The sequence below is a fragment of the Colius striatus genome, unplaced genomic scaffold, assembly GCF_028858725.1.
Source record: "Colius striatus isolate bColStr4 unplaced genomic scaffold, bColStr4.1.hap1 scaffold_35, whole genome shotgun sequence".
Classification (NCBI taxonomy): domain Eukaryota; kingdom Metazoa; phylum Chordata; class Aves; order Coliiformes; family Coliidae; genus Colius; species Colius striatus.
The window spans coordinates 1148991-1160991 of NW_026908519.1; positions in this window are offsets into that span (position 1 = coordinate 1148991).

Here is a 12001-nt window from a genome sequence, read left to right on the forward strand (position 1 = left end):
TAATTAAAACAATTTCATCCCATGCCTGAGATTATTGCCATGAGAAGTTATCTCAGTTTACCACAGAATGGCTGTGGCTGGAATGGCCCTCTGGAGATAATTTCATCCAAACTCCCTGCTCAAGCAGGGACACCTAGAATCATGTGCCCAGGACCACATCCTGGTTGCTTCTGCTTATTTCCAAGGACAGAGACTCTACAGTCTCTGAGAAACCTGTTCCAGGGGTCAGACGCCACCACAGTCAATTATCCAACAGTATTACCTGAATACCGTGTGGAATCAAATTGAACTTGGAACGCACAGAAGCAAAGAAAAGAACAGGTGCTCTTGGTAAAGGAGTTTAGATACAAATATTTTGTAATGCTGCAATTCTATACCTCCCATTGGGTCAGTCCCAGTTGTGTTTCCCAAGGTCAGTACTACTTTTGCTTTGTGTAGTTCTCCTTTAACTGTTTGATGAATAGAATTAGTTACCTAAGGAAAAAAAGTCACTGCACTTGAGGTGAATTCCAACATAACTTTACAATAACTGCAATGAAACAAATCTTCCAAGCTTAAACATGACACGAGTATTAAACAAATAAAACCAGATTTTGTTACTCATTAAGGAAGGAGCTTCCTGAATGGGACAGTACTCAAACAGTTTCATTTACAGAGGCTACCCTTCCCCTGTTGAATCCCCACAGATGCAAAAGCAGCAATAATGTTTTCTGGAAGAAGATACTGAATTCAGAAGAATTGAAGAAAAAAAATCCCATAAATCTCACTTGATTTTGCAGGAAAACAAACCAAGAAAGCTGACTTCTCAGAATCTGGCCAATAGTAGATATTTCTTGTCAATACTAATGAGGAGTTAAATTTGAAAGCTAAGTTTGCAGTTCATTACTGCTTTCTTACAGAAAATAACACACAAAGAGAAATAAAAGAACATACCATTGAAAATCTGATAAATATTACCTTTGGGTTCCACTCAAGTTCATTACCAAAGGGTTTCACTCTACAAATTCCCCAGCCTGAGGTGGCAGACACTGAAACTTGGCAGGTGAGTGAAGCACCTGGTAACTTTGGACTTGACATGTTCTGCCTTCATCTATATAGTTAATTTTGACACTACAGAACATATTTTCCTTCTCTTTTGGGGAAATATCTAGCACCTGAGCCCTTCAGAGTTGGAGAGGAAACAAAGAATTATTATAGTTGTAAAGTTTCTTCACCTCCTTGTGTCTAAATGAGATTAAACTTTCACAGCACAATGTTCAGTGGTGTGTATGTGGAGCCATTCTGGCTTCCCTTCAGCACAGGCAGCATGGGAGAGCTTTTTAAAGAACAATTTGTACAGCAGAGATTTTTTTGCTAGTTTTCATGGTGGGTTAACTTTAACTTAGCAGTAAAAGTTCTAAACTACTTTGTATTAAAAAGTGCACATGAATAATTTAAACCAAAACAAATCCACATTTTTACCTGAGAACAACTGTTTTCTGACATAAACCATGAAATGCCAGCTTCTCCACATTTTTAACAGCAATCTGGTAGGTTCCTTAAAATACCCATTAATTCCTTCAGCAAGAATTGTATATTGGTCCTTCTGCTGATCTACTCTTCGACCAAAGTAGTTTGTTGCATTTACAACGTGCAGAGGCAGAATCTGAAAGCATAAAATACGTTATAAAAAAGATAACTGATGGTTTCTTAAGTTAATGAGACGTTTTCATGTTGAAGATGACCTACCTCTTTCCAGCCTAAAGAGATGACAAATACTGCTGTACACATGCATTTCAGAAGATGATGACCTCTTATTACTCCAAAGATTAGGAATAATCCTGAATGAATGAATCCTTATGAATGGTAACTGTCCATAGCCCAGTCCAGACTGGACACAAGTTTATAGAGCAAGATCAATAGGTCTTGGTGGTATTCCACTTAAATGAACACTAGTGAACTACAGTATTACCTGTCAAGCTACTAACCACTAAGGCATTTCACATCATCCAAGCTTAATTTTAAGTGTTCTCCAACCTTACAATGAGATTTACAAGAACTGACTGGGGAAGCGTGACGCCTTCCCTCTTTTTGCACGGAAAATGCTTGACATAAGCTACCAAGAACACCAATTCACAAAATGCTGGGTGCATTTCATCCAAAGGCTCATGCTAGGCACAAGTACTGAGATACAGCTGAGTGTATGAGGCCAGACAGAAAAGAAGACCAGAAAGGTAATTTCCACTTACTAAAACCCTAAAACTCTCACAATGCAACTAGAGATTCTTAAAGGAAAGCAACATGATACCGAGTTCTAAACAAAAGAGACACTGAACACTTATCCAATTGACAACTGATTTGTAAGGCATATATCCAGGCTCTGCAGTCAGCAGAAGCAGAACTAGATGAGGAAAGAGGCCACAACTGCTGTCTTGAGTGCACAAAAGGGAAGTACAAGTTTATAACAGGAGTATTATGAAATGTGTCCAGGTTTCAAGCACTCAAACTGTATCTATAGGTTATCAACGAGTTTCAACTACCAGCTGCCAACAAAAGCTTATTTATTAGGCAGAAATGGAGTGACACCAAGGAATCCACCCAGTTTTTATTGTCTATTCTCACAACCTATGATTTTTGGGAATGGGGAACACCCATTGATTGCATGACTTGAGCGAACCTGAATTCTAGCTAAAGACAGGACAGGAAGAAAGTGTAAGCAGCTCATCCAAAAAGGAAAGCACCCAGCAGTTCTCAGATCCAAGTACTAACCTTGAAAGGAAGCACCAGTGTCTACACACCTGCCCTCAGCAATCATTATCCAAGGTGGAGATGAGACAGACTCTACAGTACTGCTGTACAGGAAGACTCTCTAGTAAAGTAGGGACTGAAAAGCCAAGTGAAGGGAGTTTTGACATACAAATTATTACTGAGATGTGAAGAGCCACTATAGCAAAGTCAAACCAGTAACCAGGAAGGTTTCATGACTATTTAACTACTGAAAATGGCAGTCTGAATGTAACAGGATTCTATCAAAACTGTTTTCAAAACCACAATGACACCTTAGTAGGAAGCAACTGCTCCATCTAGAAGAGAGAATTTATATCCCATGTCTATGGACAGTGCAAACAGAGAAAATATTTGGTGCAATTGACAAGGCCAGAATATACTCATTTTTCAGGAAGTCTGCATCAACGTGACAGAGAAGGAAAAATCCTCCCTTCAACTCTTGTGAAACAGGCATGATCTTCCACTGCAATGTTTCTTCACTCCAGAGGATTGTGTTTGCTCTACTACAAAAATAATGACATTTACAGGACCTTTAATCTTTGCCTATTTTGGTTTATGTTCTAAATTGATAGAGGAAAGGAATAAACAGAACAAATGCCCTCTTCCCATAGAACATGAGGCTCCAATGCAGGAGAAAATCTAAGGTAAACTCAGAACCACCTACAAAACAATTTTAGGTCAAGCTAAAGATTAAGGGAAAATCTGACACACACTTAAGCAACGGAGAAACTAAAGAAGCTAAAAATCTCCCAAATACCCAAGAGATGTGGGATATGTACTACATTAACATGAAGGTAATATGCTAAGGAGGTATTTAAAATGTGTTCTTGGTACACCAAAGCAAGGGAAAAAGCAATAACTGTAACTTACCATCAGATATCCAGGTATTTGTGTCACTGTATCTGGGATATACTGGGGCATGTCTATTTGTAAATTAACTTGATGACGATCCAGACACACTGTTCTGTTTCTACATATTTAAAAACTGGTTTTAGAACAAAGCCCTTTTAGTTGTAAACTATTTTTGATGTGGCTTACAACATCTTTTAACACTAACATTTCATCAGCCCTCAGTATTCAATTTCTGTTTCAAGTAGCACCAATGACTGGAGATTAGACAGAAGTGGCCAAAAAGCTCTTGTTGGAAAAGTTTATACAACAAAACCAAAATCCAACAGGAAACTAGTTTCAGAATAAAACAAATACTAACACTGAATTTTGTGTTACTTGCAACAAGGGTCATCCACACGAGAAGGAATATATGAGGGCTTCATCCAAGGCCCTGTTAGAATCCAGTTAGACACAGCTCAGACAAGTCATCTACTTACCTAATCTGGAGGGACAGAAGACAACAGAGGAGAGAGCAAAGCATAAGCCTTGGGCAATTTTGGGCTAGAATACTAATCAAAAAAGAGCCTGAAGTTCCCTCAAGAACACTTGGGCAGGAATGATAATGAATTATGATATCCTGTCAGGCTACATGAGATTGGTCTCCAGAAAATGTTGGTATTTTGATTTTCGTAGCAGTATCTAAGAAGAGTGAAACTGATGCAAAAGTAACCACAAGAAAAAGAGTCATGAGCAAAAAATGGTTTCATGAAAGTATCCAACAGGAAAATTGAGCAAGAAAACAGAAGCAGCCATGATTGAGGCATATACCACCTTCCTACACCAGTATGGGTGGTAAGAAAGCTTGGCAATTCCTTACCTGCAAGCCCCAAATGTTTTAAGATGGGTACACAGTGGCTTTGACAATTTCTGGTATTCTTCATCTTTTAGCACCTTGGCAGTCAAACCAGGCAGTTCTGGGGGAACTTCAGCTTCTGCCTGCTGCAAATAGTGGAGGATCCCAAGTGCACCACACTCGTTGTTTTCTCTTAACAGAACGACTGACTGTGCCTTTGTGATCTCTTGGTCTACAGAAGAATCCTAAAACAAATACACACGTATTTTTAACAGCTTCTGTGTATCCACTACTTTGTGATCAAATGCACTATTAACCTGGTAACGGTTTGTCAAACCTTTATCGCATTACAGAAGTTGTCAGGCATGCTGTGTACACGATGAGCAAAGATTCTTGGAGAGGAAAACTGAAATGTGTCTGTAGCTTCCAAAGACTGCATGCATTCATCTGTTAAAGCTAAGCACACGGTTTATACACACTTGTAAGTGTACTACTCGAAGCATGTGAAGTGTGACATCACTTTAACAGTGGCTGTTTCCATCTCTCCATCCACTGATTTAAGCATTAAGAAAAAAGGTCCTTCCCAAACCACTTTGTCATGGTTTGCCATGACAGCCTTTTCTGGTGAGGGGGAAGGGGCTGTAAAGATGGCTCCTGGAAGAAGTTGCTCGCAGCTCTCCCCAGCTCTGAGCCAGACCCACTGCTGGGGCTGAGCCAATGAGACACCTCCACCATCACTTTTTAAGAGAAGCCTGAAGAGGAGGGTTCTTCCTCCATTCTTCTTTCTTCTGCTCTTTCTTCTTCTGGCTGGTGGTGGTGCAAGGAGTAGGAACAGTGAGAGAAACAACCATGCAGACTCCAAGGTCAGCGATGAAAGAGAGGAGGAGGTGTGCTGGAGCAGAGACCCCCCTGCATTCTATGGAGAGAACTGGGGAAGCTGAGGTTTGTTTGCATTTCTTTAAAGACCCTACAGCAGCGGTAGAGACTCATTTTGCTAAAGCTGGCCCCAGTCCAGGGGCAGCGATTCACTTCATTAATGGCCCCGAGCCAGGGGCAGTGATTTCCTTCTTTATCACTATGGCCAGAGCAGGCCGTGTCCCGAAGGAGGGACCCAATATCCACAGCTGTAACTGTGGGGAGGAACCATATTGGGATTTATCAAAATGAGACAGAACATAGTTCAAAATGTCATCATGAATGCATTCTGTGTCAGACATTCCTGTCAGCCTTTCTTCTAGCTGGCAGAAGGGCAGGGTTTGGGCTATTTTTAGCAGAAGTAGTTAAATTACAAATTCACAAACCTCCTTTATTCTTAGAAGTCAAGATATTTTAGTTTGTTATATCTTAATAATTAAAAACCCCACCTACCTGTGTAAAATGATGCTCACCCGATGAACCATTTCTGCCTCATCTCCTGAATTAGTGAATGTCAGCACCTTCTGAAGATTACTGTGGGTAAAAGCCAGTATTTTGAGTAACACAGCAGTTCTTTCACTGTCCATACAAGGCTGTACAACCTAAAGGTGGATACAAACCAGAGGGCTGGTAATTCATCTAATCTAGACATGCTTTACTGTGTATTAGGACAAAACTAAAAACCGCAAAACAGGCCTTTCAATGCTTCAAACAGAAGCTTTTAACACCATATCACCTCTTCAATGCAGATGGTACAGGCCCGAGGAACTGTGCACCAAGCTGGAGACAAATGGATGTGCAGCAACACACGGTGAAAGGTCCAAAAGTTTCATAGAAGCAGAAACATCTTGTCTTACTTGGAGCTGTGTGAGCCATTTTCAGTGGTCCCTTATAGCCTCAGTGAGTCTATGTTTCTGTGATCTAATGCAGTAGAAAATGAATTACAATGTTTTAAAAATCAAACCAGACATTTCCATTTCACTATGTAACAGCCCCTGAAAAATCAAGCTTCATCGAGTATCAAAGTGATATGACATTAACCACTTGTTAGATATTACTTGATAAATAAGTTACAGACTGCCACACTCATGCAGTCCATCTCTGTCAATGTCTAAGCAGATGGCCTAAATAACCTGGGAAGCATCATGAAGATACTCTAAGATTACATCAGATGCACCCATTCTCAACATGCACTACCTTTTGGATCATTCATTGACATTTGCACCTTAGAACACAAAACCTGCAGTACTCTAATATATACATCCTCCACTCCTGTTTCTCAAGGTTTGTAGCAACTGCTCAACTGCAAAAGTGTAAGAATTGGTGGAATATACAAGAAAGGATTATTTCCCTGACATGAGATGGCAACTACATCACATCCTTGAGCTATTGGTGGCCAACAGCAAGATTCAGTGGAGTTAGGGCCTAAAACTTTTTTCCAAGTAAGTTCCTACAGAAAGAGAAATAAAGAGTTCTACCTGAAAATCGTGTGCTTGAAACACCAACAAGCAACACAAAGCACTGAGCAATTTAAAAGCCTTTGACCCACTGCATAATACATTTCCTTAACACACAATATGATAAGAGTTCTTCTGGGATGAGGAGTTAAATTCTTACATCTCATTCAAATGCCATCATTTGTAGCAGTGGTTGATAGATCAGATGAAACTGTACAATTCTACAGTCTCTCTGAAGCATAATTTACTCAACCGTATGAACAACCTCCTACACATTCCTCAATCAAAATTAGCTACTATAGTATTTAGTATCTGAAAGTTAAGGTATGATACTAGCCTTAAAAACACTAAATGTAATGTAATACATTAGCATTACCCTTCCCCGATCTTCAAGAAGTGGTGCTGTTTCCAGAATTGATGGTGGCTTCATTTTCTTGCCAAGAAAGACAAAGTTTCTTTCTTCAAGATTATGAAAACTCTGAAACCATACGAAATAGATGACAAAGGCAATACTTAGTAGATGGGTTTGAGCTTACATCCAACTTAAAAACTATTTTTTTGAGAAGAATTAGCCAAAGAAATGTAAACACAAATGAAGTACAACTCACACACACGTCACACAGAACAGTGCTGAGACTCCTACTGTCCCCTGACTTGGCCATTGCCTCTGTTTCTTGCTTTTTTTCTTTTTGTCTCTTCCCTTGCATTTTTTTTTGCCCTTCATATTTTCACAAAGGCATCATCAACTTTGCGGGCTTGCTGACCTTTGGTCTGGTCTTGTTGCTGATGTGGCTGGATTCAGTCCCTGATGTCCCTCCACAGAGTCCCTCCACAAAGACCACTCTTGTAGCCTCAACACTACCCACACCTTCCACATATATGACACACGTTTGCAGAGGTTTAAATGGAAGTTATATCCTGGAATTACCTGTTGCTCATTTTCAGTTCTATGTGTGTTCAAAGGATCAGAATTTAAGCACTGCTGAAGCCTGAAATCAAAAAGGACCATTTTGGATGTAAAATTTACTATTAGGTTTTAGGTATCTGAAAATAACCCGAAGGTTTTTTTAACCAAGACAATTGGTGGGTTCCTCAACTTCAGAAGAAAATCAGATGGGACTGCAGGAAAAAGGTTTCTTAAAGTTGCAAAACCATGAAACAATGTATCTTTGCAACAGTTAAAACTTAAATTAAAAACACCCCTCAGCTTGTTTACATATGCAGCAAGTGATTTGCAGCATCATAAAAGCCTTGCACAAGTCAACTCAGTCAGATTTCATTCAGCTTGAAAACTTTATCAATCACACTAAGAATAAAAGAAGGCAACTGAATATGCTGAGTGTGCAGAAACGTACTGCCTCATCACAGCCTTGTTTTCAAGCTACTCTTTAGAAAGAATTGCTATTTTTACTGTGGTCTGGATAAGTATCAGCAGCTTCTAATGGCCTCCTTCCCCAATACCATGTGCACACATCTTGTTTTACCTTCTGCCCTTTTAACTTTCCAAGAAGAGTAACTGGAAACATACTACAGCTCCTAATTATCTGGCTACACAATTGGTTCAAATATGTAACATACTGTACCATACCTGTCTGTGTGAACTGCTGGATTTTCCTTGAAAGGCAATCCTGGGATTGTTTTGACAATCTATCAAGAAAAGACAAACCCTTTTCTGGCAGTAAAATACTGTTTAAGAGCAACATTTGAGAAAAAAAAGATTACTGAGCTCAAGGTGGTTTTCTTACCTAACCGAATTTTCTTCATTAAGAATCAAGCATGCAACAAGAACATCAACCACACAGGAGAATCAGTTCATGTTCACAGCTCAAGCTATAGCTTCTGGCAGCTCTTTCTTTGAAGAATCTGCCCCTGTATTCCCCCAACAACTACCAAAAGCTGGCCACACAAAACCACTACACATCTTCACAGCACTAGAGCAAGTGAGTACAAAAGGAGACACAACCTGTTCAAAGTCCATCGTTGCAATCTAAAAGACCAAAACCACCAGAACCACAAACTTGAAGGACAACGTTCTCTTTTAACTAGATCAAGAGTTAGTCCCAGATTTGTTACATAAAAGGACGTGATAGCTGACTACAGTATTCCTAATCTGCCTTACAGATGCTTCACTTAATTCATTCTGACATTTGAATAGAAAATCTAACACTTACAGATCTGGTAGTTTCACTGTCATCTGTGTTGGAGCTTTGTCATGTCTTTTCAAGAACAGAACCAGATACAGCAAGATCTAGAAAGACAATTTTAAATGATGCAGAAACATGTTTGTGATTATCTGAATCTATGAAAGGCCAGTCTTTTTACAGTTGGTTGCAACTGACTTCTTTCTCTGCTTGTCTCATTTTCTAATGGCAAAAAGAACAACCAAAAGACAGTTGTATTTACATAAAGATATGCAAATGAACCGAGGGAACAAGGACAGAGGATATTTATAGTGATTCAAGTCTGTTTTAAACAAGACAACTCACAGAAAACATTCAAGTTACCTCTGTGTAGAGAAATCCCTCTAAACTCAAATCAAACAGTAAGGTATCACTGATCAATGCTACAAGTTATTTCAACAGTATCTAATGCTTTTCAGCATATCAACAAATGACCCTGCAACTCACCTTTGTCTTATCAAGCACAAAATGCTTTAGAATATTCCTGCATCTGCTGATTTGATTGCTCTTTGTAAAGTCTGATACATAGGCAGTGTTTGTTAGGATACCATTTGTTCCACTTGTTGGACTCCAACTGATACAGTAGTTCAATATATCCAGGTAAAGACAAACGATGCACTGCATGAATGATTGCTGCCAACACACACGGTTCCCACTTGTTTCAGGATCTGTTGATACCTTCTGCTGGAGCAGCACTGTCCTCAAATCAAGTGCAGGATTAACAACTTTCATTGGAAGAGAGTCAAGATTTAATGATGTTTGGGTCTACTGATAATCTGCTGAACTCACTGCATTCTCTTCAGCTTGCTCAAAATGAGCAAAGCTGCTTAAGACGAGATCATCATTAACGCATACCTAAAAAACCCAAGTATTTGACTGACCAGAATCAACAAGCAAGTCACCATCACATACTGCTTTAGAATTTACTTGAAGCTGGAGACAACAGGAAGACATATGCAGTATGTACAAATGCTTTCTGAAGAGTACTCATTCCAGGGCAGGAAAGTTGGTCATATCTTCCTCTATGTTCTCCAAACAGGTGTTACTTACCAGTTTCATGCTTTTGCCTAAAATTCTGTGCTCAGTTTTCTATCAGCTTTAAACATTTTTAGAAAAACTATCTTAGTTTTGTGTCCCTTTGATTCAGAGTGCATCCAAACCTGGCAGGAAAAAACAATATTCAACTTAAAAGTTCTCACTGGCTCAGAGAGAAGTGACACTTGCCAACTGTGATTCTGAACAGAGAAGGTATTCAAATTAAGATGTAATCCAAGTTATTGTCTACAGTGAAGACCACAGCTCTAATGTTAAAAGTCTTGGTAAAATACTCCAAATGGCAGCAGTTTTCAAACACATTTATTTTTGTCTACTAGGCAGCTGCTTAAGTCTGACAGTAGCTGCAGCAGAGATTTAGCAGGAGTTACGCACTTTGGTAAGTGCAACGAGCTTTCTTCCTTTCTCCCAACTGTTTGGGAATTCAGCCTTATGCACATATGAACTTGTATTTATTTTCATAACACCATGCAACTGCCTTCTTGAAATATCTTTAAGTGTATCACAAAGAAGGACAAGAGTACAGTAAATTCACATAGTTGTTCATCTCAAGTACTTGGGGGACTTCATTTGCTTGTCCATACCTTCCAAAGTGGTTCACAAGTTTCCACCTCACAGAATTCATTCCAAAGTTCACAAACAACAGATTTAGAAAATAAATCTTCTAGTAAGTTAATGATCGCACTTCTACTGTATATGGCAAATTACAAAATTCACTTGCAAATAACACTTTTCGGTCTTAAATTTGTCACAAAGTTGTAACTTCTACAGCACAGTGCACAAAGAGGTTTGTAGAGATAAAAATATCTTACCTTTTCCCCTTTTATTGTCACAGAAAGGAAAACATCAGATGTGGTATCTTCTACAGCACATACTTTGGCTGTCATCTGGGTAGTAGCAAAACTGAGTGATGGTGTTTCAATGACGCAGCTGCCTGTTCTTTCCTGCTCTTCTCCAGCCCAGTGTTTCCTCACTAACCCAGCATCTGGAAAAGCAAACAATGGGTGTTTTAAAAGTCTCCCTCTCACTGTAGTGGTGACAAGTTTCTGTTGATCTCCTGGGGACTTTACTTTGGCTTTGGTTTGACATTTTGGCCACCTGGACTTGAGAGTTCTCCCTCCCTTTTCCACCCCCCTTTTCACATTTGTTGCCTGGGATTCTCCCTTTACAGTTCTTGCTGGACATTTATCCAGACTCTGTGCTCTGCACTTGAAACAACCAGCAGATGATTTCTGATGGTACCTGAGGCTCTCTGCACTGGCCTGATGCAAAGGCAATTTGCATCAAAACTCCTCCAAAATCCTTTTCTTTCTCTCACAATAGCACCAAAACCTCATTTTATCCCTCACAACTTCCCCAAACCCCACTTTTTCCCCTCAAAACGCTTCCAAAACTCCACTTTTTCCCTCAAGATGGCACTTTTTTACCCAGCAGTTCCCAAAAATCCCACTTTCTCCCTCAGAATAGCACCCAAAACCCACTTTTCCTCTGAAAATACCTCCAAAACCTCACTTTTTCATTCAGAAGTCCACCAAAACACCACTTCTTCCCCTCAAAACACCACCAAAACACTTGTTTTTCCACAAATCCACACAAACCCTACTTTTTCCCTCAAAACTCCACCCAAATTCCACCTTTTCCCCTCAGAATTGCACCAAAGCCTCATTTGATCCCACAACTCCACTGCTGTTGGCCCTCAGAAATCTACTCCATTCCCACTTTGCCTCTCAAAACTTCCAAACTACACTTTTCCCTGCAAAGCTGCACCAAAACCCACTTTTTCTCCTAAAACTCCAACAAAACCTCACTTTTGCTCTCAGAAGTGTCCTGGTTTAGGCCCATCAGGGAACAGAGACGATGATTAGCCCCGAGTACCCAAGTGGCTGAGAATTGCTCAAGGGCAGGGAGAGCTTAATTGCTGCTGAAGGTTCAGGACAAAGCAGACC